This window comes from Peromyscus maniculatus, chromosome 6 (genome assembly GCF_049852395.1).
Source record: "Peromyscus maniculatus bairdii isolate BWxNUB_F1_BW_parent chromosome 6, HU_Pman_BW_mat_3.1, whole genome shotgun sequence".
NCBI lineage: Eukaryota > Metazoa > Chordata > Mammalia > Rodentia > Cricetidae > Peromyscus > Peromyscus maniculatus.
In genome coordinates, this window is record NC_134857.1 from 40,649,332 (window position 1) to 40,676,965 (window position 27,634).

A 27,634-nucleotide genomic window follows, 5' to 3' on the forward strand; every position below is an offset into this window, starting at 1 on the left:
TGATGGTTTGTTTGCACTGAGTTAACCTCCAGTCTAGATCTCTTCAAAAGGATTAGCTCAAGAGGAATGTGGCCTTGATGTTTGCAAACCCTCCCCCAGCTCTGGAGGGGAGCTGATAAGGAGAAAAACACCAACACCATAAATTGCAGTGACCAGCTGACCACCAGACCAGAGGGTAAAGATGGGATTGAGGACTGGTTGATACCCTTGTTTCCCTTCCTATATAATCTGCTACCGGAGGGTGAGAAAGAAAACAGAAGATGGGTCTTTAGCAGGCTGCCCATTGTCTTCTCAGATTCCTGGCTGCTCGCAGAATAAAACACAGCCTAAAGATCCAATTCCTGGTTTTTGTAATATGTACTATTACAGGAATCCGGGCCGCTTCCACCTCCTAGCAGGGAAGTCGCGCTGCGGCAGCAGAAGCAGCTGATCCTATTGTATCCACAGTCAGAAAACAGAGAGTGAAGGATGCTGGTGCTCGGCTCACTTTCTCCTTTTATGTTTTTAAATTTCATTTCAGTTTTTAAAGAGTAGGACTAGAGAGAACTCCTAAAGAAAGGAAAAAAAGCACTCCCCAGGTTGGAAGTTGGCTAGTGAGTTCTGATCCTTTGTGGGTCACTGCTCAGCACCCCTTCTGTATTTGTTTATTACAGTCCACCCTGCCTGCACATGTTCTATTACACACATACTAACAGAGGAGAGAAACCGTTGCCTGGCTCTGGCAGCTGGCCTCTTTTACATGTTAAATTTGATGGCCCTTTCTCTAGTCCCTACTAACCTGGTGGCCTTGGTCCCAGAAATCTTTTCTGGGAACTAAAAGGTGAAGAAGGCCTTCTATCATGGTGATGAGGGACAGAGTCTCTGCTTTAGAGGGACCACAAGACTCTCTGATTTACCTATTGGTTGAACCTGTTGGTTCTCTCTGTTAGAAACTGCTACATCCCTGAATCACAGGGAGTTTAGTTGGAAATGGTAACCTATCTTAGAACACACACATTTTACAAGATTAAAATACAGATTTTAAGCAAGTCATGATTATGCCAACTGGTGATCCAGAAAGGGAAGAACCAGGAGATCCACGGCCATGCTTTTCCCAAGAGAGTCATTTTCTGTAGCTTACTCTCCAGGACATGATCCCTCAGGCTGCTGACAAAAACTTACAGATGATTTTATACCTAGAATGTGGGTGAGCTACAAAACAAACAACATGTTTAAAAAAGAATTCAGTGGTGGAATAGGTTTAAAGGAAGATAGTGTGAGGCTGTAACCATTGAGTTACAATGTCAGAAGAAACACCATGCAGAGAATCACACAGTCAGGCACAAGTCCATAGGGTATGTTCAGAAGTGGAATCTATCTTTGTACTACACATGAGGTGGCTGTGATCATTCTAACTGGCACATAGTAGCATATGCTCGGAGTTCAGTGAGGAGTCCTCTAAGGCCTGAGTATTGCCTGCCCTTTTCTAAACTAGAAAACTTTAGACTACTTTATGTTTTTGTATTATTACCAGCCATTTTATCAGGCTATACCTCCTGCTGGGAAGAAAAGATCATGTAGTTGGCAACAAAGAAACAATAACACAACAAAACTCCCAAGCTGACCATTAATGTCAGTTAAAACTTCTTGGGGTTACTCTTAAGGACTCAGGAGAAGCCTGGGCTCCTTTAGTCCTCTACCAGTGTGCCATCTTCTGGGATGGGCCAGCATCTTGCTGACCTTGAAGCTCCCCTTGGAAGCATGGAGGATAGTCTCCTCTTTGTAGAATATGTACTGTTACAATCCAACCCCTTCTACAAATGTCATGAAAATGGAACTCTTGCTCTCATTCTCGGTAATCAAGGGACCAATTTCAGCCTCTCACGATTCAGTATAATGTTGACTGGGAATTTTCCACTTACACCTTTATTGAGTGAAGGTACAATCCTTCTGTAACTAACTGGTCGAAAATTTTCTGTTCATCATGAATTGTGGTGCATTTTATCACATGCTTTTTGTGTGTTTATTGAGATGATAGTAGCAGTTTTATCCTTCATTCCGCTTATGGGCAATGTGCTGCATTAATAAATGCATTGAAATATGCTTGCTTCCCTGGTACAAATCTCATCAAATTATATTAGATTGTCTTTTTGATGTGGTACTGGATTTGCTTTGATTTCTTGAGAATCTTTGCATCTGTATTCATGAGAGTTTCTCTCTTTCATTGTCGCCTACTTGTCTGGTTTTGATATTAAGATAAAGTTTCGGAGCTGGAGAGATGGCCTAGTGGTCTTCCAAAGGACCCAGTGCCCAGTGCCCAGCACGCACATTAGGCACCTGTAACTCCAGTTTCAGGGAACCCAATAAACTCATGCAGACACTCACACATATACATAAATAAGAGCAGATAAATAAATCCTTTTTAAAAAAGAATAGGATAAAGTTGACCATATAGATTGAGCATGTGAAGACTGTTTCTGTTCATTTCATATTTTTGGGCTCACTTGAGAATCCAGTCTTTATTTCTTTTTTTTTTTTTTTTTTTTGGTTTTTCGAGACAGGGTTTCTCTGTGTAGCTTTGCGCCTTTCCTGGGACTCACTTGGTAGCCCAGGCTGGCCTCGAACTCACAGAGATCCGCCTGCCTCTGCCTCCCGAGTGCTGGGATTAAAGGCGTGCGCCACCACCGCCCGGCAGCAGTCTTTATTTCATCTTTAAATGTTTGATAGAATTCAGCAGTGAAGCTAATATTTAATTGTTCCTTTCCCCTGAGACCTTTTTCTGTGACCATGTAGCTCAGTTTCAGTGGGTTATATGTGCCTAGGGCTTCTCATTTCGCCTAGGTTTCCAGTTTGTTATTGCACAGCTTTTCATGATGACCCAGCAATCCTTTGTGATTCTGGGATATGTGTTATAATATTGTTCTCAATCATCTACACAGTGTCTCCAGTTTTACTTATTTGGGTCTTCTCTTCTTTTCTTATCTAAACCAGCTAGATACTTGTTGATTTTGTTTATATTTCCAAAAACCCAGTTCTTCATTTTGTTAATCTGTTGTGTGGGGTTATTTTTAGTCCCCATTTCCTATCTTGCTTCTCTAATATATGTTATTTCTTTCCTTGTAACTAATTTTGGATTTGGCTTGCTCCACTTTTCCAATGTCTTGAGTTATGTCAGTAGATTATTAATGTAAAATATTTTTATGTAGGTGCTTTTTCCTATAAGCTTTCCTCTTGGTATTGATACCTGTAGTTTGTGAGTGTGTGTGTGTGTGCTGTAGCTTTGGTATGTTGTGTTTCCATCCCTAGTTGTTTAAAGAAAAATTTAAATTTTCCTCTGAATTTTTTCATTGACCTATTAATAATGTCCCAGAGCACATTGTTTACTCAAATTCTCATGTTCTTCTAGTTTTATTCCACTGTGGTCAGAGAAGACTCATAATATAATTTCATTGAAAACGTTTTTTTGAGACATTTTCTTGTGGCCTATCATAGTTTATCCTAGAGAATGTTCCATGTGCTGATAAAAAGAATTTACATTCTGCTGCTGATGGGAGGGATTTATTGCAAACATCTGTTAGGTCCATTTGGTCTGTAATATAGTTTAACATCAATGTTACTTTGATGATATGTTTGGGAACATAGAAACGATCTGTCCATTAATGAAGATGGATATTGAAGTCTCTACTTATTATGATAGTAAAGTGTCTTTTACTTTAGTAAAAAAAAAAAAATACTTGCTTTATATAATTGAGAGATCTGGTATAAAGTATATATGTATTTATAATTGTTATTTCCCCTTCTCAAGTTGATCACTTATCATTTTATAGTGAACTGTGAACTGTCTTTGTGTTTTTATATTTTTGATGCATCTATTTTATCTAGGTGTAGCTGCTTCTGTTCACTTTTGTTTTAAATGTTTGTGAGAAATACCTTTTCCCATTTCCTCACTTTTAGTTTGTATTATTATCAATGAAACTTTTGTAGGAAACATGTTTCTGATTTTCATTATTTTTATTTTAGGTGGCTTTCTTTTAATTTTTCCTTCCTTCCTTCCTTTCTCTTTCTTTCTTTCTTTCTTTCTTTCTTTCTTTTCTTTTCTTTTCTTTTCTTTTTTTTTTTTTTTGACGAACTCTGGACTCTCTTGAGCTCTTCTTCTTGAGTACCTGGACTATAGTTATGTGCCACTATGCTATTTTGGGTCTCTTTAAAGAAACAAAAACAATACAATACAAAACAAAATAAAACCAACAAAACAAAAAAGCCCTCCATTCAGCCACTTTAAAGTGGATTTTTATTTGATTGTTTGTTGGTTTGCTGTTTTTGAAAACAGGGTCTCAATATACATCCCTAGCTGCCTGGAACTCTCCGGGAAGACCATGCTGCCTTGGAACTCATAGAGATCTGCCTGCCTCTATCCATCCTCAAGTGTTAGTATTAAAAAGGTGGACTGTGGTGGTAATCTGCAAATCCAGTTCAAACCTTTCCGGCAGCCATAGAGGAAATGCGTGCTCTGGAGAGCGATTAAATAACCAAATGCCTATTGGAATAAATCATGCTGGTCAGAATGATGAAACAGAGAGAATAGAAAATTCAGGAGAAAACATAAAGAAAATTTTTTGGCAAACTTCTATTAATGAACAAAGACCAAAATTAACGATAAAAATAAATGGTGTTTTGTTGTCTGGTCTGGTAGACACAGGTGCGGACGTTACCATAATTGCACCAGAATTTTGGCATCCAACTTGGCCTCTTCAGGAGGTAAACGTTCAACTGTTAGGAATTGGGACATTATCTCAGGTGAAACAGAGTGCAAGATGGCTCGAATGTATAGGTCCAGAAGGACAGAGAGGAAAATTAAAACCATATGTGGCTAACATAACTATGAACCTGTGGGGTCGAGACTTGTTGCAACAATGGAATACTCAGATTAACATCCCTCCAATCTCAGAAACAAATCATAAACTAGCACATGTTACTGAGAGAAATATTAGAAGATATTGTTCTAATGAGTGGTCACCAGCCATCCATATTATACAAGAACAGGGCACAATAACTGATGATCTTCCAAAGACACCAACAGCTCTACCTTTAAAATGGCTAACAGACAAGCCTGTATGGGTCCAGCAATGGCCTTTAACAACAGAGAAACTCCAGGCTTTAGAAGAGCTGGTAGAAGAACAGTTAAATGCTCAGCATATTGAAGAATCAACCAGCCCTTGGAATTCTCCTGTATTTGTTATTAAAAAGAAATCTGGTAAATGGAGAATGGTAACAGACCTTAGGGCAATTAACAAAGTAATTCAGCCAATGGGTTCTCTACAATCTGGGATGCCTTTGCCTACTCTGTTACCAAAAGGATGGCCTCTCATAGTTATTGATTTAAAAGACTGTTTCTTTTCAATACCCTTACAAGAAAAAGACAGAGAAAGATTTGCTTTTACAGTGCCTACTTATAATAATTCTCAACCGGTTAAAAGATTTCAATGGAGGGTCCTCCCACAGGGAATGTTGAATAGCCCAACTCTGTGCCAATATTTTGTACAACAGCCATTGGAAGTGATACGTAAAAAATTTCCTAAATCTATAATTTATCATTATATGGACGATATTTTACTAGCTGACTCAAATGCAGATACTTTAGAAATAATGTTTGAAGAAGTAAAGAAAATTTTGCCTCGCTGGGGATTACAAATTGCTCCTGAAAAGATACAAAGAGGAGATTCTATTAATTATTTAGGATATAAAATAGAGCTACAAAAAATTAGACCCCAAAAGGTGCAAATTCGGAGAGATAGACTACAGACTCTTAATGACTTTCAAAGATTATTTGGAGATATTTCTCATCTACGAACTATTGTTGGGGTAAAAAATGATGAACTGACTAATTTGTTCAAAACCTTAGAAGGTGACAAGGACTTAAATAGTCCAAGAGAATTATCACCTGAAGCTGAGAAAGAATTAGCCTTGGTAGAAAAGAAAGTGCATGAAGGACACGTGAATCGTATTGATCCAAAGCTGGATTGCATTTTGGTTATCTTACCTTCTAGGCGTTCTCCTACTGGAATATTAATGCAGAGGGAAGATATTATATTGGAATGGATATTTTTACCAAATAAACCAAATAAAAAATTAAAAACTTATGTGGAAAAAATCTCTGACTTGATTTACAAAGGAAAATTGAGACTTCGTCAATTAGCAGGCATAGACCCAGCAGAAATTGTCGTACCATTAACTAAGGAGGACATTGAAAAATTATGGACAGAAAGTGAACCTTGGCAAAGAGCTTGCAGTAATTTTTTGGGAGAAATTAACAGCAAATATCCCAAAAGCAATAGAATTGATCTTATAAAGAGAGCTGAATGGATCTTGCCTCGAATTGTACGGCAAAAACCCATATCTGGAGTTCGTACATTTTATACAGATGCCAACAAAGAAGGAAAGGCAGGTTACAAATCAGAAAATTTAAGTAAAGTGGTTCAAAGTCCGTATAATTCAGTGCAAAAATCAGAATTGTATGCTATTCTGTTGGTATTAATGGATTTTTCAGAACCTCTCAACATAGTAACTGACTCTCAGTATGCTGAAAGAGTGGTGTTACATATTGAGACTGCAGAATTTATCCCTGATGCTTCAGAATTAACTTCACTATTTATTCAATTACAAGATACAATCAGGAAAAGGAATCATCCTTTATATATAACTCACATTCGATCCCATACTGGTCTGCCAGGCCCTCTAGCACAAGGCAATGAAGAGATTGATAAATTATTGATAGGAAATGTGCTGGAGGCCTCAGAATTTCATAAAAAACATCACGTTAATAGTAAAGGTTTAAAAAAGGATTTTTCCATAACCTGGCAACAAGCCAAAGAAATAATAAAGAAATGTCCTACTTGTTCCTTCTACAATCAGACGCCATTACCAGCAGGATGTAACCCAAAGGGTACTCAGAGAAATGAAATCTGGCAGATGGACGTGTTTCACTTTGCAGAATTTGGAAAATTGAAATATGTACACCACACTATCGATACTTATTCAGGATTTCAATGGGCAACTGCTTTGAGTTCTGAAAAAGCTGATTCTGTAATCACTCATTTGCTAGAAGTTATGGCCATCATGGGTATACCTGCACAAATCAAAACTGACAATGCTCCATCATATGTCTCTGTTAAAATGAAACAGTTTTTTGCTTATTACAATATAAAGCATATTACAGGCATACCACATAATCCTACAGGTCAAGCAGTTATAGAAAGATCAAACAGAACTCTAAAGGATATGCTAAATAAACAGAAATGGGTAACAAAAACCCCCAGAAATAGACTGCATAATGCTCTTCTAACTTTGAATTTTCTGAATGCCAATGAGAAAGGAACAACAGCTGCAGAGAGACATTGGATAATAGAAAAAACTACAGAATTAAATCAGCCTATATACTTTAAGGATGTGCTGACCTCAGAATGGAAACCAGGGTATGTATTACATTGGGGACGTGGTTTTGCTTTTGTTTCTACAGGAGAAGATAAGCTGTGGGTACCATCAAAATTGATAAAGGTTCGATTTGAACAAGAGAGACCTCTTAATTAGAGGAGGTGATAGTTCATCAACCAGCATGAACATCCAATTTAAACTAACTTGTATCAATAACACATGCCTTTTCATTTAATCAGATAATAACTTGTCAAAAGGAAACATCCCCAAAATTAGTCTTGGGGAAAGGTTTTTCTTTTTGTCTTTTAGGAGAATGAAGGTTAAGGAATCTGAAGAACACTGGACAAATGAGACAACTGAAGAAAAGGGACAAATCATCTATCCCAAGAAACAGAGTAAAACGGTGTATGGGTATATATTATCTAAAAAAATTTATGTCTTCCTAAATGTTTGTTTCTGCTTTTCTCTAAAGATTTAACACTATTGGTCTTCTAACAGTCCCAGTTCAATTAAAATTTAAAGCTGACTTTGGAGTTGGAGAATGGCTCTCTCCTTCTTTAAAATCAAGCATGTTGTTAAAAGGAAAATGCAAACTCCCTGTATCATGCCAGAATAAGAGCCATTTCTGCTATGGTACAGGACAAAAGCAAAATTAATTAAGGGACTATTCTATTACTAAAATCAACTCTTTGATTCTATTCTGATTCTTTAAACTGTTCTCAAAGTATAAATTTTATATCAAAATTTACAAGATTAATATATATATATATACATTTTAAACTTTGTTAAGATATGAATGGTCACATAGAGTACTAACTAATTCTAGAAAAAAAGGCTAGCTGCATATATATGTTTTTGTGTTCGAGTCTCTTATCAGTTTTCTGCAGGAAATCACGGCCTGGCCTAACATCAACTGAAGTCTCCAGAAAGAAGATGGGGCCCCACAACAACAACAATTCCACGTGGACAATAATAATATCATTAAGCTGACAAACATCATCCACAGATCAGCTTTGAACTACAAGGTGCTCAGAGCAAATTTGAGATGACTAGCTGAGATGATCCAGTCTCAAAGACTACTTGAATAAGGACTTGAGATAAACCCTCAACTTTGGCATTATACACAGACTGGATAATGAAGGATATAGTTACCTCTCCTAGAATTTGACAATTACCCTAAAATTTTTCTTTCAGGATAAAGAAAACTTCGCCCATACCCAGCAGGAAGCAATTTTAAGAATACGACGCCCACATTCCCAAAGAGGTGGTGTGGGGCGGGTGGTTTTTTGGTCTTTTTAATGGGTTTTGGGTCTGGGATAATTTTCAGTATTTAGGGGGGTTGGTTACAAGTTATTGTCAAGGGTTAGGAAAAAGGCTAAGCAAAGGAGATTAGATTTAAAGTTCTTGTTTAAAAAAAAAAAAAGAGAAAGGAAGAAAAGAAAAAGACAATTACTAGTTTTAAATACTTTACATTGGATTGAATTGTTTTATATTGTACACAAATTTGAAACTGATATTGTTAGAAAATGCTATATGTATATTTCTAATTGTATTTATTCCATCCATTTAACAATGTAATGCAAATTTCTGATCCTTGAATGTTATTATTATCAACTATTAGGATATAAAGAAATGAAAGCTAGTAGTTAGACATTATCATAGAACTTGTAGTCATATTAGATATGTTTTAAAAATTGAGCAGAGATGTTTTAGACAGGTCATCTTCAAACCCTTCAGAGACCTACAGAATATGGCATTTAAAATGTTTTAATAACTTAGAAAATTTTTCTTTTTTGAGACATGTCGGCTCCTGGCAGTACCAATCTACTTTAGAGAAAATATGGGCATTGAAGAAACTGCATATGGAGTCAACTTTCATTCTGGCAAAAGTTAGCCACTGGACAACAAAGTATCCTCGAATCAACAGGACAAAATGGACAGACAGATCACGAAACAAGGGACTACTGATTCTTGCCAAAACAAGTGTGGTTATGGCTTTATCAAAAGGCATCTTCTGAGGCCAGGACAATATGGCCCCATCCCTGAAGTGGCCTTCGCATCCGGAAAAGGTACGGTGCCCTTTTCTTCGAAGGCAGCTTAACAGGCAGAGGGCCGATGGATTCTGTTGTACAATGGAACAGCAGCTGAAAGCTCATGCCTCTCAAAAGTAGACTGGCATTTAATAGAGGGATGTGGAGAAGAAGGGGATGCTGAGATGAAGCCATATATACACAGCCAAGAAGAATGGACAGCTGAATTCAAAAACTGTCAACAATTTCCAGAATTTAAAATCCTGAATCATGACAGGACACTAGTGGAATTCAGGTGTTTCTGGTACGTGGACTGCTCTCACCCAATGTGAGGTTGAACTGTTGACCTTGTGTACATCCTACTTCACAAATGAGTCTGTCAGATACACTAAGCCTATAGGCTGAAGATGATGCCCCAACACTGCGGAGAAACCTCAGGTGACTGCCCAGGCAGCTGGCTGTTTCTGTCAACTCACAAAATTTTTTTGGAAGTTGCTTGCATGCACTTCCTGTTTTTATTTTTGTTAGCTAATATTATTCCCTTCTTGGGTCTCTGAGGGAGTTGAAGATTAGTTAGTTATGGTTGAAGATTAGTTAGTTATAGTTGAAAATTAATTAGGATAGAAAGTACATTAGATACATCTTGGAATTATCAAAATAGGATAGATAATGGAATTATTTTCTCTGATTCGTCAAATACCTGTTTAGGTATTTTACTTGTATATATTGTATATAGTTATTGTACTTTTGTATATAGTTTTTCTTTTGTTAGTCATAACCTTTTGCTTTTTTTCTTTTTATTAAAATAGAAAAGGGGAAATGTGGTGGTAATCTAATTGTATTGAAATATTATTTTGATTTGTACTGAAATATTAATTTGATTGTATGTTAATAAATAAAGTTGTCTGGGGGTCAGAGCTATTAGAGCCATAGCAAGAGTGTGGCGGTGGTGGCACACGCCTTTAATCCCATAGATATCTGTGTGTTCAGGGTCAGAGCTATTAGAGCCATAGCAAGAGTGTGGCGGTGGTGGCACACGCCTTTAATCCCATAAGATCTCTGTGTATTCAGGGATACAGCCAGCATTGGAGACATATGCCTTTAAGACCCAGGGGGCTGTACATTCAGACAGTGACGAGGCAGTCATGTGTTTGGGTTTACAACCAATGAGAAGGCAGAACAACATACTTTAAAAATACGAACCGACAGGAAGTAGGTCTTTTTTCGCGAAGCTGGGACAGCAGGAGGAAGGGTGAGATTTTAGCTCTGAGCTCTGACTTCTCGGCTTTCTCTTTTACATTGTTTCTGTGTTTCTTATTTAATAAGACGGTTGGTTACATCTACAGTGGACCACAACTCCCTGCTCCAGTCTGAAGTTTTAAAGGAAGAATTTGAATCTATTTACATAAAGACTATATGGGTAGATAAGGACTTACTCCTGCCATTAGTTTTTTCTGGCTGTTTTAAGTATGCTTTGTTTCCATCTTCCTCTCTTGCTGATTATCTTTGAGACCTAATGTTGCTCTGTATTGATAATACTTGACACATGTGCTATCCTTGGGAGTTCCATATTTTGTGTATTGCCATGACTGTAGTTGTCTTCCTTTAATTTCTAGATGGAGTAGCCGTCCCTTAAGCATTTCTTGCAAGGCCAGTGGGCCAACAGAAGTTATGGATTCTCTCTTTCTGTTTGTCTCTCCAAGACTTTATTCATCCATCATTTCTGAAGGATAGTGCTCTGACTGGTTTTTGTGTCAACTTGACATAAGCTAGAGTCATGTTGGAAGAGGGAATCTCATTGAGAAAATGTTCCTACCAAATTGGCCTGTGGGCAAGCCTGTGGCACATTTTCTTGATTGATGATTGACAAGGGAAGACTCAGCCCATTGTGGTTGGTGCCATCCCTGGGCTGGTGGTCCTGAGTGCTGTAAGGAAGTATGTTAAACAAGCCATGCGGGAGCAAGTCAGTAAGCATCACACCTCCATGGCCTCTTGTTTCAACTCCTGCTTCTAAGTTCAAGACCTGTTTGAGTTCCTGCCCTGATTTTCATCAGTTATGGACTGTGATGTAGAACTAAAATAGATCCTTCTTTCCCAAGCTGCTTTTGGTTATGGTGCTTTATCATAACAATAGAACCCTAACTAAGACAGGTAGTGTATTTTTCTTTCATGGAAGCCATGTCTCAGTAGCCTAATTTCAAGAAGTTATAAGACTGCCCCACTAGCTGGGATATATGCCCCACTAGCTGGGATATAGCTCTCTCAGACAGGCCATATTTGCTAACGACTATAGGAACAGTGCTGTATGCCTGGAATTGAAAGTCAAGTGCCCATTTGTTTTCATAAGAGCACAGGTGTGGGCTCACTAGTTGAGCACCAACTACAAATCAGTACACAGCATAGGGGACAGAGCACTCATCAGTTGCCATAGATCACCTTAGACATGAGGGTCACTTAGCCAGTCTGGACAAGCACACACAGCTGCAAGAACAGGGCACCTTCTCTCTCTGTGGCTTGGAGCTGGTAGAGTCTCAAAGCTTCTCCATGCAGCAGGCTGGATAGTTGAGGATGGAACATAGATTATCCTTTTCCACAGAATGTAATAATGCACGTTCCTCAGCAGCTCCCCAAACCAGGCTTGGGACCCAAAAGGGCTATGACATTCCCAATGGGAAAATGGTGGCATTAAAGGAGGCTACCAGAGCCCTTCTGTTGACCTTCCTCCTCTCATAGAGAGTGATGATTATGAACCCTTGTCTTTGTGATTCAGGGAAATTCTTGAAAGAAAAGATACCTGAGTCAAAGTTTTGCTGGACAGGGTGGTACAAATCTGCAGTCTCACCACTTGGGAAGTGGAAGCTGGAGGATCACCATCAATTTGAGTCTAGCCTGAGCTACCTAGCCAGCGGCACCACTAGTATGAGGCTCTGACTCAACCCCTTCCCCTGCCTCAAACATAAATAAATAAATAAATAAATAAATAAATAAATAAATAAATAAATAAATAAATAAAGCCTTAAAGAAGAGCAGGATAAAACAAGGGGAAGGGGCAAAGGAATGTTTTGAAACAGGAATATACTCATATGAAAAATAAATTTGCTCATACCTACAACACCAGCACTCAGGAGGCCCAGACAGTAGGACAATGAGTTTGAGGGGAAGCTGGGCAGGCAGCACAGTCTGAGGATATCCTAGGCTACATAGTGAGCCCTTGTATCACAAACAAGTAAGCAGAGTTGGAGATATGGCTCAGAGATTTAAGAACACTGACTGCTCTTGCAGAGGACCAAGGTTTGGTTCCCAGCACCCATATGGCAATATATGACAGTCTGTAACTCTAGTTTCAGGAAATCTAAAAACTCCAACACTTTCTTCTGGCCTCTGCTGGTATTACACACAGGTGGTACATTTCCATACATGCAGGCAAAACACTCATACACATAAAATAAAAATAAGATCATTCTTTAAAAACAAACAAGTAGGCAAACAAGTAGATTTAAGTCAATAAGAGAGAATGACAGGGGTGATGTAGACGTAGGTAAGGTAGAGAGGTTAAGGTTGGTGTCTTAGCTAGGGTTTCTATTGCTGTGAAGAGACACCATGACCACAGCAACTCTTATAAAGAAAAATAGTTCACTGGGGCTGGCTTAGAATTCAAAGGTTTAGTCCATTGTCATCACGGCGGGAAGCATGGCAATATGCAAGCAGACATGGTGCTGGAGAAGGAGCTTGAAAGTTCTACATCCAGATCCAGAGGCAGCAGGAAGAGAGAGCTGCTGGACCTGGCATCAGCTTTTGAAACGCCAAGCCCACCCCCAGTGACACACTTCCTCCAAAAAGTCACACCTACTTCAATAAGGCCACACCTCCCAATAGTGCCACCCCCTGGTGACCAAGCATTCAAACACGAGTCTGTGGGGCCATTCCTATTCAAACCACATTCTGCTCCCTGGCCCCCATAGGATTGTAGCTATATCATAATTCAGAAATGCATTCAGTCTAGCTTCAAAAGTCCCCATAGTGTATGTCTCAACCCTGTTTAAAAATCCCTTCTGAGATTCATGGCAATCTCTTAACTATAATTGCCTATAAAATCAATAAGCAGATCACATACCTCCAACATACATGGCACAGGATATACATTACCATTATAAAAGGGCGAAAAGGGAGCATAGTGAGGAAATACTGGACCAAAGCAAGACTGAAAACCAGCTGGGCAAACTCCAAACTCTACATCTCCGTGTCTGATGTCAAAGTGCTCTTCAGATCTCTAACTCTGTTCAGCTTTGTTGACAGCAATACACTTCTTTCTCTTGCACTGGTTCCATTCCCTATTAGCAGCTCTCCTCAGTGTATGTCCTGCTGTGGTATGGTCTGTATGTCAAATTGCTCTGATTGGTCAATAAATAAAACACTGATTGGCCAGTGGCTAGGCAGGAAGTATAGGTGGGACTAACAGAGAGGAGAAAAGAAAGAACAGGAAGGCAGAAGGAGACACTGCCAGCCACCGCCATGACAAGAAGCATGTGAAGACACCGGTAAGCCACTGGCCATGTGGCAAGGTATAGATTTATGGAAATGGATTAATTTACACTATAAGAACAGTAAGCAAGAAGCCTGCCACAGCCATACAGTTTGAAAGCAATATAAGTCTCTGTGTTTACTTGGTTGGGTCTGAGCAGCTGTGGGACTGGCGGGTGACAAAGGTTTGTCCTGACTGTGGGCAAGGCAGGAAAACTCTAGCTACAATGTCCCACAACTCTGGCATCTCCAGTACCTTAAGGTCTCCAATGCAATCTAGGCTCCACCTTCACAGCTTCACACAATAGCCCCTCTAGGCTTCCATTCAGGGGCACCCTTAACACATTCCTGGCCTCAGCTGCTTTCCTTAATCACAGAGGGAGATTCCATAATCCCTTTCTTGTATCATTGACCCTAAAGCCAAAATCACATGGCTAAAACTCCCAAGTACTGCTGCTTGCTGGGGCTGGAACATCGCCCACCTTGTTCAAAAATGTTTTCACCAGCTTTCTGTTTCTGAGAGTTTCCTTTATTGCCTAAGCTTAGGTGTCCTGGGACTCAATCTGTAAACTAGACTGGCCTCAAACTCAGAGATCTGACAGCCTCTGCCTCCTGAGTGCTGGATTTAAAGGCATGAGCCATCACACTTGGCCCTAAGCTTTTCTTTAATTCCTTTTCATAAGCTGGAAGCTTAGCTGGGTGGGGTTTTGCTCTGAGGTCACCACTCCTGTTTTAGTTAGAGTTTCTATTGCTATCAAGAGACACCATGACCATGGCAATTCTTATAAAGGAAAATATTTCACTGAGGTGGCAGCATACAGTTTCATAAGTTTAGTCCATTATCATTGTGACAGGGAGCATAACAGTGTGCAGGCAGACATTGTGCTGGAGAAGGAGCTACCACATGTTGATATTCAGGCAACAGGAAGTAGACAAGTGTCACACAGACTGAAGCTTGAGCAATGGAGACCTCAAAGCCTGACCCTGGTGACACACTTCCTCCATCAAGGCCACACCTCTTAATAGTACCACTCCTTTTGGGAGCCATCTTATTTCAAACCACTATAACTCCCTTTATTCCATTTAGCATCAATCTTTTCTTTAATCTGTTGACACTCCCTAGGTGCCCCTTTTCTCCTCAAATTGTACATTTTGTATTTTTCCTTACTCAGCTTGCTCCTTTTTTATTATAAATCTGGCCACTAATAACCACATGACACAGTCAACACTAGGCTGTTTTGAAATCTCCTCTGCCAACACAATTAATCCAGAACTCTTCAATTTAGCTCCAGACAGACTTTTTGGACAAGGGCAAAACATTCTTTGCCAAAATATCACAAGAATGGTCTCTAAGCCACATATAAATATTCTTCTCCTTTGAAACCTCTTGAGCCAGGCTCTCACAGATCAAATAACCCTCAGCACCCCATTATCTTCCATGTTCCTACTAGTATGACCCATTAAGCATCACTTAAAATGTCCAATCACTTTTCTAGTCCAAAGTCGGAAAGTGTTCCATATTCCTCCAAACAAAAACATTGTCTGGCTTATCACAGCAATACCCCAGTCTCTGGTTTGAATAGGAATGGTCCCCACAGACTAATGTGCTTGAATGATGGTCACCAGGGAGTGTCACTATTTGGAAGTGTGGCCTTGTTGGAGGAAGTATGTCACCATGAGTGGGCTTGGAGGTTTCAGATGCTCAAGCCGGGCCCAGTGTCTCTTTCTTCTTCCTACCTGCCCATCTGGATGTAGAACCCTCAAGCTTTTTCTCCAGCACTATGTCTGCCTGCACACTGCCATGCTTCCTGCCATTATGATAATGAACTCAACCTCTGAATTGTAAGCCAGCCCCAATGAATTGTTACCCTTTATAAGAGTTTCTGTGGTCGTGGTGTCTCTTCACAGCAATAAAACCCTAACTAAGATGGTTAGAAAAGTAAGTAAGAGCTACTTCATAACCAACCTAAAATGTGTACAAAGAATTTAGGGCTACATCGTCAGAACAGTAGATTGTCACTTTATGATTAAAATTTTCTATTTTTAATTGATTTCACTATTTTGGGAGTATAGAATTTTCTCTATTTTTCTTTTTCAGCAATTGCAATAGCATCACTTTATACTTGTTTTCTTCTGGTACTAGCGATCAAACCCAGACCTTTGCCTGTGTTAGGTACTATACCACAAAGCTGCAAGTTCCTAGGTTATGGAGTTGTGAAAAACAAGATTGCATGTAGGAAAGCCAGATTCAATCAGGTGACACACGCTGGTGCCCTAAATATAGGCAAAAGACTGGACATGGAGGAAAATAACTCAGGAACTTAAAGATGAGTAGATTCATGTGGCAAGCCCTCCCCTCTGAGTCCCCTTCACTGGACTGCCATTTTTAGATCGACTTGCTTTGAGTTGTCCCACTTGCCTTTGAGCTGGGGAGCCTGAGCATAGAGAACCTCCGTTGTTAATAAGAACAGGAAGTCTTCAGGAAGGTTAATTTTGGGGATCTCAAGTCTAATGAGTAAATACATAGGGTTTCATTACAGGTACCAATTCTGATGGCAGTGTCTGAGACAAACGTTTTAAGTCTATTTTAGGGTGCAGGGAGATAGTGAAGCAGAGCAATGTATTGTCATACTCTAAACCCAAACTTCACAGAACCCTGGAGTGTCAGGATGGACCCTTAGACCTCTGAAACCGTAAGCCGAAATCAACTCTTTCCTCCAGAAGTTGCTTTTGATCACAGTGTTTTAGGACCACAATGGAAAAGTAACTAGTGCACAGCCTATAGCAACGTTTCTGAGGAAAAAGAGGTTGGCAGACTCTGTCAAGCGTCTCTTAGTAATAAACTGCCAGTTATATTTCATTGGCTGTAAGCAACAGAAGTCACCACTGGCAAGCCTAGGCAAAACAAAATGTCCTGGGAAAGAAATGAACGGGGAGCCAGGGTGCCTGAACCTATGAAGTGGGAATCACAGGACTGAGAGGCTTTATGGCAGGGATCATCAGCATATATCGAAGAGAAGATACCTTTCCACAGTAACGCAGAGATGGTAAAAAGAATACAGAGCGCAAGAGAATCATCACAAAACTCAGAATAACAACGCTTACGAGTGAAGGCAGACATACTATGTAATCTGTGGGCCTTGGAGAAAAGCAAAATGTGAATTCATTGGTTCAAAAACTATAGATTTCCAAGGAGGAAAACAAAGAGTGTTGAACCAAGCATGGGGGAAGAGGGACATCTGAGCACAGAGCAACTGAAGACCTTACACACCCATGAAGCTGACCTGAGAAATGGAGGGAATTCCATTTCTGAGAAGCTCTGAAGGCTGATGCTCCAGATGGTCCGACTACATGCACCCTTGTATTAATTATTTGTAAATCTTTCATGCAGTTTTATGCACTCTTCTCTAAGTGTGTATGTATTAGGCAGGGTTCTCCAGAGGAACAGAATGGTCAGAATGTATAAACATTATAAAAGGGGATTTATTAGATTGGCTTACGCCCTGTGGGCTGGGTAGTCCAACAATGACTGTCTGCATGCTGGAAAAGCTGACAATCTGATAACTCTTTCTTCCCAAAGCTGAATGCTTCAGCAGTCCCAGCTTGGTGCCGAAGGCCTGGATGATCTCTGGAGAGTTACTGATATTCAGCTCATGTTGGATAGCTGAATCTTACGTCATTGGTGGATGGCAGTAGTGACAAAAAACTCACTCACTCCGGAGGAGGTCAGCAACACGTTTGTTTCCTCAGACTTCTTTATATCTAGGCCGTCTATTGGAAGGTGGCATCCAGTCTAAGGGCAGACCTTGTCCCTTCACTTAATTCTTCCTGGAAATACTTTTCAAGGACACATCCAGAGGTTTGTCTCCTAGGAGACTCCAGATCCTGTCAAGTTGACATCACAGCATCAAGGTTCATGGTTGAAAGAAAAGTATATTCTCTGTCCTCATGTCAACTACATAATATTCCACAGACCAGAAAAAGTCTGAGTGGTCACACTTAAGTCAAATGCCCTTGTCCTGGATGTCCACAGGACAACAACAGGAAGAACAAAAGCAATGAAGAAGCAGGAGCAGACAGAAGAACTGACACTCAGTGGCACAGCAGGAGCAATGACCTGTTCAGGGAAACCCGGGCTCTTTTGGTCAAGAGGATGAGGCCTCTGGCCTGGGTGGAAATCTAACATTGCATACTACCCAAAACATAAACAAACAAGCTAACCTAGTCAGGCCACTAGTCACCCAGCCAAGAGACTGCCCTCAGGGAGGCAGGACCACCCCTATGAAGTCTGAAGGCCATCGCACCTTAGGCCATGCTAAAGAAATAGGCAGAATAATCATTCCCCTGGACGAGAAGCAATACTTCCCCTTCCCAGAATTCATGCTTTGTAGCACAGTCCCTAGAAGCCACCACTCCCTCTCTCTTCCGTTCTCCTCCAGGCAGCTGCTAAGATTTACAGTGCACCTGTCTTGGGCTAGTCTTTTAAACTCTAATGAAGTTGTCCTCTTTGAATAAACTTTGGCTTTGCTTCACTTTCAAACCTTTCCTGCCTTTTATTATTTAATCAATGGAGAAAACAAGGGTCTATGACATGTATGACAATTCTACAAGACAAGACCTTTTTATTAGTATGGATTAGTCGTTCAAGATAGTGGGTTTCATTATGGCCTTTCATACATGTGTATAACACACTTTAATACTATTTCACCCATCATCCTTTCTTATATTCTTCCCCTTTTCCTCTTACCCCTCAATCCCACCAACTAGTTATCCTCCTAATTACATGTTTTTATAAAAAAAAAATCTAGTTTCTGCATATGAAAGAAAACTTACAATATTGTACAAGAAGTGCTTTTCCTTTCAGTTCCCAGAGTGGGAAATGGGTGTTCAGATTAAACTACCAAGATCACATACAATGAGGAGAATACAGTTCTCTAATGGGAAACTGAATATGTTGGGATTCAGAATGGACTGTGATAGACAAGTAATAACAAATAAAGTTATTTGTTATTATAAAATAACAAATAAAGTCAAATAAGAAAGGAGAGCCTCATGGCAATCTACTACGCTGTCCTTATGTTTCATAATTATTAGTTGGCTTTCAAACTTTAATGCCCTAAATTAGGGAATATGTAGAGAAAAGTTGAACCAAACAGTAACTTTCAAGTATTAACTCTCTTAAGGGATAGAAGTGGGAATAATATCTCTAAAGAAAGGTCACACACTAAGAAATAATATACTATGTTCTTATAAGTAGAGGAGATTTGATAAAGTCATCAGGACCTTATTCTAAGGATAGATTTAGTCCCTTAAAAATTGGGCTCAGAAAGACCAAACCTATAGAATGCCTGCCTTCAGATTTAGTACAAGCACACCTATCATCAATTATCTGCCAAACTGGAACAGCTGAGGAGCAGAACTACACAGAATTAGAGCACAGATATACAAGGTGTTGAAACAGAGCCTCCTGAGGAGGGAGAAATCTGGAAAGCACATGTGCCCCAGATGCAAACCTGTATGCATGTCTAGAGAGACACTGGCCTGAACCCTCGGGAAAAAACATGTTGGATCATGATGGCTACACCAGCACATTGAGACATCACAATAGAGGAGACAAAGACAGGCAGCTATCAGTTATCCACTTGCCCCAGAGAAAGGCAAAGAACATAGAACGGGGTCTTTCTCCAGGAAACTCAAGTTCAGGTCCTTGGAGGACCTCTCCTTTGGAATTTGGATTAGAGACCTAAATGCCTATACTAGAAACCTACAGCCACCACTTCACCTTGGGCAAGTTACTTCACTTCTCTGTCAGAGTTGACTGTCATCAAAATGGAGATGACTACTTTATAACTTGGTTATGAGGATTAAATGATCTCTCTCTCTCTTTCTCTCTCTCTCTCTCTCTCTCTCTCTCTCTCTCTCACACACACACACACACACACACACACATACTTCAGCATGGTATTATTAACTACATTCTACATAAACTAAGGGAGTTGAATAAAGGGCTCTCCACGTTATTCTCTGTCTAACTATATTAAGTCCATTTACATGAAATTGGGTGATTTGTAAAGAAGAGCGCTTTATTTAGCTCACAGTTGAGAAGTTCTAGCTCAGACCCACTGATTTGGCCTTTATCTAGGAAAATTTCCATAGCAGATGATATGACAATGTGTGCAAGAGAAAGAAATCACATAATACAGCAGGAAGTCAGAGGGTGGAGAAAGACCCACCCTGCTCTTTACAGACAACCCTCTTGAAAGAACTAAGCAGGGTCCCAGGAGAACTGCTCTAACTCATTGCAAGGGCAGCGTCCCTGTAACCTAAGGATCTCCCACACAGCCTACCTCTTAAACATCCCAGCACTCTTTTTTCTGTTACACGTTTCCTTTTGTTAGTGTACATTGATTGCATGTATTAATGGGATTCCACATGTTCATACACAAGCATGAAGTATAGACAGATTACTCATCAACACAACCACCTTCTGCCACCTGCACAATGCCCCAGATCTCTGAAGGACTCTCTCCAATTCCTAATAATTAGACATCACTTTTCAGGTTAACCTCCCCCACTCCACCCCCTTATTTTAGTTTCTGCATATGAGAGAGAATTCAGAGTACTTGACTTTCTCTGTCTGACTTATTTCGCTTAACATAGTTCCTCTGTTTGATGTCACCCTTGAACAACACTGACAACACTTGATTGTTAACTATGCTTCCAAGATGTGACCCTGGGAGGGCACACGGAAGTTATACACAAGCCACAGCGTTGATGAGAAAAGCTTAGGAGCGTCTGAGTCAGGATTCTATCCTTCATCCATTTCATCTTTAAAATGTCTAAACATTTAGGATTTTGGATTTCTGCTAACAGAACTTACTGTTGGACTGGAGGTGCTACACGTGCATGCATTTTTACTCATGTCTTCAAGTCTAATAAAATCGCTGGTGATTTGGATTGGTGAGGTCGCTTAGCATATAGAAGTGTTTGCTACCAAGCCTGAGGACCTGAGTTCAATCCCCAGAACCCACAGGGTAGAAGCAGCGAATGGACTCTGGTAAGTTGTCCTCTGACCTCCATGGCCATGCTGTGGTACATGCACACGGACACACACTACACAGTACACACACACACACACACACACACACATGCCCATATAATAAATATATGTAACTTTAAAAATTTCTAATGATATTTATATACTGGCTTATGGGAAAGACAACTGTTTTAGCCTCACCATTTTACGTGGTTTACATGACTTGTTTATTTTTATTCAGTTCTACCTCTCACAGAGAGTTCATTTAGGACAGGATAAATTAAGGCTGAAAGTAGCACAAATAAATGTGAAAATGGACACTCATGTGACAAGAGAAATCTAGATTTAGAAATTCAACCTGGAGATTAAACTGCTGGAAATATTCTTAATGTATATTTTAGTGGTAAATTGTTGACATTCTTTCCATACTTCCTGGCCTCAGCTATTCAATCTTCTCCGCTGTGGTTAAGGGAAAAATTCAGGAATAGATAACTTTAGAGAATTAGAGTGCTTTGCCTGCAGTTAGAAAAAAAAAAAAAAAGAGGAAAGGAAGAGAGGAGAGGAGAAAGAAAAGAGAAGAAAAAAGAAGAAGACTCCAGTTCCCCGGGTAGAGCTGTGAGAAGTGAAGGCCAGGAAGGAGAGAAGGACTCTGCAGAGGCTGTCTCTCCTGTGGCTGGGCCAGGCAGTGGGGGGGGGGGGGGGGGGAGGGAGTTGGGGGGGCGGGGAGTGGGGGCACACAGATCTGCAGTCAAGTAGCCCGGGCAAAATGTGGGCAAAATGTTAGAAAAGTCGGAGGGGTGAGCATGCTTAGATATTTTATATAAACTGCAGAAAACAAAAGCCAACTGCAAGAGTGGCGAGGCATTACTGACTATACTGTAATGTCTCCAAACTAGTAAAATAATCTTCAGCGAGGTCCCCAAAAAGACGTGTTTGTTTTTTGTAGTGTCGCATTTATGGCCCAGATGAGTTGCAGTCAGCTAGCAACATTGTAACACTGTAATATATGGACACTTAGATTTTCCTCTTATTTGGACCCCAAACTTGATAAGACTACCTCCCTATTTGCATGAGAACTTTGAAATTGAGAGCTTTGGGGACTGTGGCCATCATGGTTGCTGTGGTGACAGTTTTACATATCTCCTTTTGGTTTTCTTGGGGGCCAGAGCCACATGCAGAGGGTTAAATTCTTGATAGAATCTCTAGGTTTCTACCATGGCAGTAATCATCTAAAAGGATTTTTGCCTGGGCTCGGACCTCTAATAAAACTATGAAGGAATCATTCGAACTGATCCCAGATGGAGAAACTGTGATTTTTTAAAAACTGAAACCATCAGATTCTTCAGTAACAGTTTGGTAAACTCATCACAGAGCACAGATTTGTGAGGCTAGGGGACTAGGAAATCCTGACAGCGTTAATCCTGCAGATGCCTGGCTTCCACCCCACCCCCATGGAATCTAGGAAGAGAACCTTTTTCAGAGCCAAGACTTGCCTTCAGGGCTGCCCACGGCCCTGTTCTGGGAAAGCCCTGTAGAAAACAACCATTTTAAATAGATCATATTCAGTTTTATTAAAAAACCAAAACAGCTGGGGCATTGATTTGCAAACTTTGTAATGCCATTGGTATGTCTGATCTGGCCAAGATATTAAAAAGATATTTAAGGAGATGTCAGTAAGTGTCTCCAGCCCAAGCTTTGGCATATTCAAACAGTGTCATGGTGCCTTGGGTAATTTGTCTTCCTTTATGTTTCTCTGCACAAAGAAAAGGGGAGGGAACATTTACAAAATAATTTACTGTGACACATCCATTATAGTGAAAGCATGCGCCACTTGCCAGCACTTGTGGACAATCTACCCCCTCCCAGATGCTCAGCCATATGTCCTAGGCTTGATGTGAAGGCCTGGGCGTTATGTTGGTGGAGAAGGATTTCTGGGATCTGGATATTTTAATAGAAATCCCAGAAACTTCGGGGACTCCTGGCTCGGGGGAAGGAGGCAGTGGGAAGGTCTGGTCAGCGGGGGACTAGGTATTCTTAAAGATGCTTCACACCCTAACCACAGAATGGAATGACGTGGACAGTCTCATTGGGGCCAAGAGTCATGCTGAGAATTGCTCAGGCTTGGTTTGTAGAGCTTTCCATGGTCCTTGGCTCACATTTCCTGCCTTGCCAGCCCCTCCTCCTCCTCCCCCACTGCTCTCCAGGCTCTGTCTGCTTGCAGCAGCCTGACCCTGGGTGATCAGAGCTCTGGCCCGCAAGCTCTTAGCCACACAGGTTACTGGAGCTATGAGAAAGCAGCTGCTGTTTGGCCATGTGTGTTTCTGGCCTCCTGCCTATTGCAAAACTAGCTGAACTGCCTCTGCTCTTGGAATGAGACCAACATTTATTGAACACCTACTATATGGATGAAAAGCAAGACGAAATATGGCACATGATGGGTCTTTGCCTTGAAAAACCCCACAGTCTAATTGGGATTTGCTAATCTCTTCTATGTTCTAGCAAACTTTAGGCAAATCCTCTAAGCTCTGTATCTTCAGTGTCTCCGTAGACAACATGGTCTACAGGATCACTGTAAAGTAATCAAGGTAAATTGCTTAAAATGGTATATAATAATAATAAGCACCAGTATATAAAAATTTGGTTAGTTTTTTTTTTTTTGGCCCTTTCGCAGTAGGAAACAGGGTAATAAAATTATTTATCTGCCATATTTTATATTAAGAGTTTTGAATTCTCACTGTGCCATGTAAGGTGGGCATTGCTGTTACCCATTCATATATTTTTTTTAAATACAGGGAGGCTCTACCACATTGTGTGAGCTTTCCACCTTGACAGAGATTACAGTCAATGCCAAAGCTCGTGACTTTGTAAAGACAAATGAAATTTTAAATAACGCTTCTAAGCTACTAGAAGATATATGGTAAAATGATAGCCAGTGGATTTCCCAACAGGCCTTATGGGAAGACTCAGCGATAAAAGTGCCCTTCAGTGTAGAGCTACCAACAGCAGAGTGCTCTGCTCTTCCTGGCAGTGGTGGGCCTGAAGGGGCAAGGAGGACGGAGAAATTCCTGGAGCACGAGAAGGATGGATGTATGAGGAAGGCTGTCTGGCGTAGGCTGCCTGTAACCCTGGGTAAAGGATACAGCCAGCCTGCCCATGACAAGCAGGGAGGGAGCCAGGAAAATAAAGAGTCCATCTTACCCTCCCCCACGTCTCCTTGCCAGGGCCCTTGAGCAAATAAGCTCTTTGCTACTGTCCTGGAGACCATACTCCTCGGCAGGAAAGGGTGGAGGAGCACAAGATGGTCCAGAAACACTCTGCAAGGAGGCGGCGAGGCAGCCGGGGTAGCTGGGCCAGCTCGCGGCTGCCTCTGTTATTTTCCTGTGTTGGGTGGCTTGTGTCCAGCCCAGCTCTTCTGGGCATACAATAAAGGGAAGAACTTTCCCGTTTTTATTGTTGTTGTTGTTGCTGCTGCTGCTGCTTTGAGACAAGGCCTTGCCTGTAGTCTAGGCTGGCCTCAAACTCGCGACAGTCCACCATGCCCAGATGATGAAAACGTTTTCTAATCCGTGCAAGGGTGTAAGTGTGACTCCCTGATAAGTCAATTGAGTCCCTTTGCCTGAACAAAAAAAAAAAAAAAAAAAAACTTACTTTTTTTTAAAGGAAGTTTTTTAAAAAGGAGTCTTGGAAATCATCTTTTTAAAACACAACCTTTGCGGTCTGTTTCACTGGACATTCTTAACGGAGGAAAGGGCCTGTTTGTTTACATTGCTATGCAACAGGAGGCATTGAGTAAATGGTTTCCCAGTTTTTATTATTTTAAACTTCACCCAGGAGAAAATTGATCCAAGCTTAAGAAAGAGCAGAAACAGAATCTAGTGTTTTCAGAATTCTACATGTAATTTAAGGAACAGACAATATTAACAAACAGGAGGGAAATTTAAAAAAAAAAACCCTAATATTTCTCATTTTCAAGGTAAAGTCCATCTAAGGCTATATCTTTACTTAAACAGATTATTTTACAGCCTACTTGTCTATTTGACACTAACAAACTCTGGAAGTTGGAAATATGTCACTTGTCACCAGATGTTACCAGAGGGTTAAGCAGCTGCAGAATTCTTTTCATCTCTCTTCCTGACACTGACAACACGTACCAAGTGCCCAACTGAAGTAGTCACCAGCAGGAACGGGAGAGGGCCAGATGACACCTCATATGCCACATAATTTCAAGCTCATCCCCCGACTCTGTCTCTAAAAACATCAAATGGGCAAACCTATGGGAAGCCGGTGGCGCGTGCGCGGAGCAGTGGGAAAGGCGCCGAGGCTGCGAGTACTTCCTTGCCTTAACTACAGGTCGCAGAGGCGTCCATTTGGCGATGGCCTCTAATTTTAAGAAGACAAACATGACATCGAGTAGCCAGAGAAAAAGAATGAGCCCTGAGCCTGAATTGACTGAAGAACAGAAACAGGAGAAGCTTTTGATCTTTTTGATGCTGATGGAACTGGAACTATAGACATCAAGGAACTAAAGGTTGCAATGAGGGCACTGGGCTTTGAACCCAAGAAAGAAGAAATCAGGAAGATGATATGTGAAATTGATAAGGAAGGGACCGGAAAAATGAACTTTAGTGACTTTTTGACAGTGATGACTCAGAAAATGTCCGAGAAAGACACCAAAGAAGAAATCTTGAAAGCTTTCAAGCTCTTCGATGATGATGAAACTGGGAAAATATCATTCAAAAATCTGAAGCGTGTGGCCAAGGAGCTAGGCGAGAACTTGACTAATGAGGAGCTGCAGGAAATGATTGATGAAGCTGATCAAGATGGAGATGGCGAGGCCAATGAGCAAGAGTTCCTGCGCATCATGAAGAAGACCAGTCTCTATTAAGATCAGTGTTTCTTTTTTTACTGCAAACACATGTGACTAGATTTAGTGCCTGCCATTTTGTGAAATATGGCTTTTGAGAATTCCCCTCCCCCAGCCTCTGGGGTAACTAGCCATGACCTTGAATCTATTTTTGACTTTTGGAAGTTTCTTTGATATTAAGATCTTTGTACATTTACCTGCTGACTAACTCAACAGGACAGAACAAGAGCACATAGTGGGGAAAGGGTCTGAAAGTGAGACCACAGCCACTCCACCTTCCATTACTTCGAATTGCTCATACATTTTCACACAGCTGCAAACACATAGTGGCTTCTTAGATGTCCATGTATCCACCTCACCATAAGCTGTGCTTGTTCTAAAATTGTTCTAGTTTTCAGTTGACACCAGAGTGTAGTTTCTTTCCTCTCATAAAACCCAACAAATGCTTGCTGTGGCATTTGGATGTGTGTTAATGCATTTGTTTTGTTTTAAAAATAAAACCTTTTTTAATTTAAAAAAAAAAAAAAACCAAATGCCCTCACTGAACTGTTTTCCCACTGCCCAGAGACCTTGGGTTTGACACACATGTCTGTCCTGATTCTATCTGACGGGCAGGCTCTGTGCAACTTCTGGACTTTCTGTTCAAGCTCGAGGGGGAAATGCACACGAGCGCCCTGAATTTGGTTAAATCAGACATCTGGAAGCCCAGCGTGGGGAAAGGGAGCAAAGGTCAGGGAAAAATAACGCTCAGTAGCAACCAGCAAAACAAACTTCTCTAGAGCAACAAGCAGGCCATGTGAACAGGCATCTGCCTGGGCATAGCTCATCTTTTAGAAACAGTGTCCTCCTGTTTAACGCCAGAGACATGGGAAAGAAGTGAATAAAACCCCCAAAATGTCTCCAGCACAGACTCCCAGTATTCATGCTTTCATTCATTTTTTTCCATCTTTTACATATATTCATTTTTATGCATATGCATAAATGTAAGATCGCAGAGGGAAGCAACAAGTATTTTCAAACTAAAACTCAGAGTTCTTAGAAGCATACAGTTTTATGTTCTTTGTTTAAGTTGGGCTTGTTTATATATTTTCCTTGCTACTACATATTCTCAAAGCAGTTGTTTGTTTTAGTTAAGTATAAAACAGGTCATCCTGGAATACAGCATAATTCATTGTAAAAACTGTGTGTATAGAGTTAGCATTCATGTTGTCTGTAGCTTTTTAATGTTTCAAGTAATATTTTGGAGAATGTCTTTAAAAATCATCTTTGTGATGCTGTCTGTCGGATAAATTACTAAAAGTGAAATGAGTGAGTTGAAAAGCTTTTAAGTTAGGCATGGTGATGCTGCCTTTTAATTCCAGCACTCAAGAGGCAGAGACAGGTGGAACTCCATGAGTTCAAGGTGGTAGCCTGGTATACATAGAGAGCTCCAGGACCACCAAGGTTATGTAGTGAGACCCTTTCTCAAAGAGGGAGAAAGAGAGAGTGAGAGTAAGAGAGACACTTAAAATCTAGAGTTCAAATCACCATCTGGAAAAGTTGTTCCAAGCTTTGGCCTTCTGAGCAGCTCATACAAACAGCTATTTCAGGGCCAAGGTGGCTGAAGGTAAAGGTGCTTGTTGTACAGGCCTGATTGCCTGAGTTCCAGCCCTGACACCCACAGAAACACGGAAGGAGAGATTTCACAAAGTTGTCCTTGGACCACACACACACACACACACACACACACACACACACACACACACACATCATAGTGTGTGCAAACACAGATAC

General features: G+C 40.6%; 1 long non-coding RNA gene and 1 pseudogene across 1 annotated transcript in view; one reads left to right on the forward strand and one right to left on the reverse strand.

The window, feature by feature from the left end:
* LOC121830147 (uncharacterized) overlaps positions 1 to 27,634 on the reverse strand; it is a 63,935-nt gene that overhangs the window by 12,584 nt on the left and 23,717 nt on the right. The gene's annotated exons all lie outside the window — the stretch shown is intronic.
* On the forward strand, positions 25,304 to 26,394 carry LOC102927304 (centrin-2 pseudogene; annotated as a pseudogene).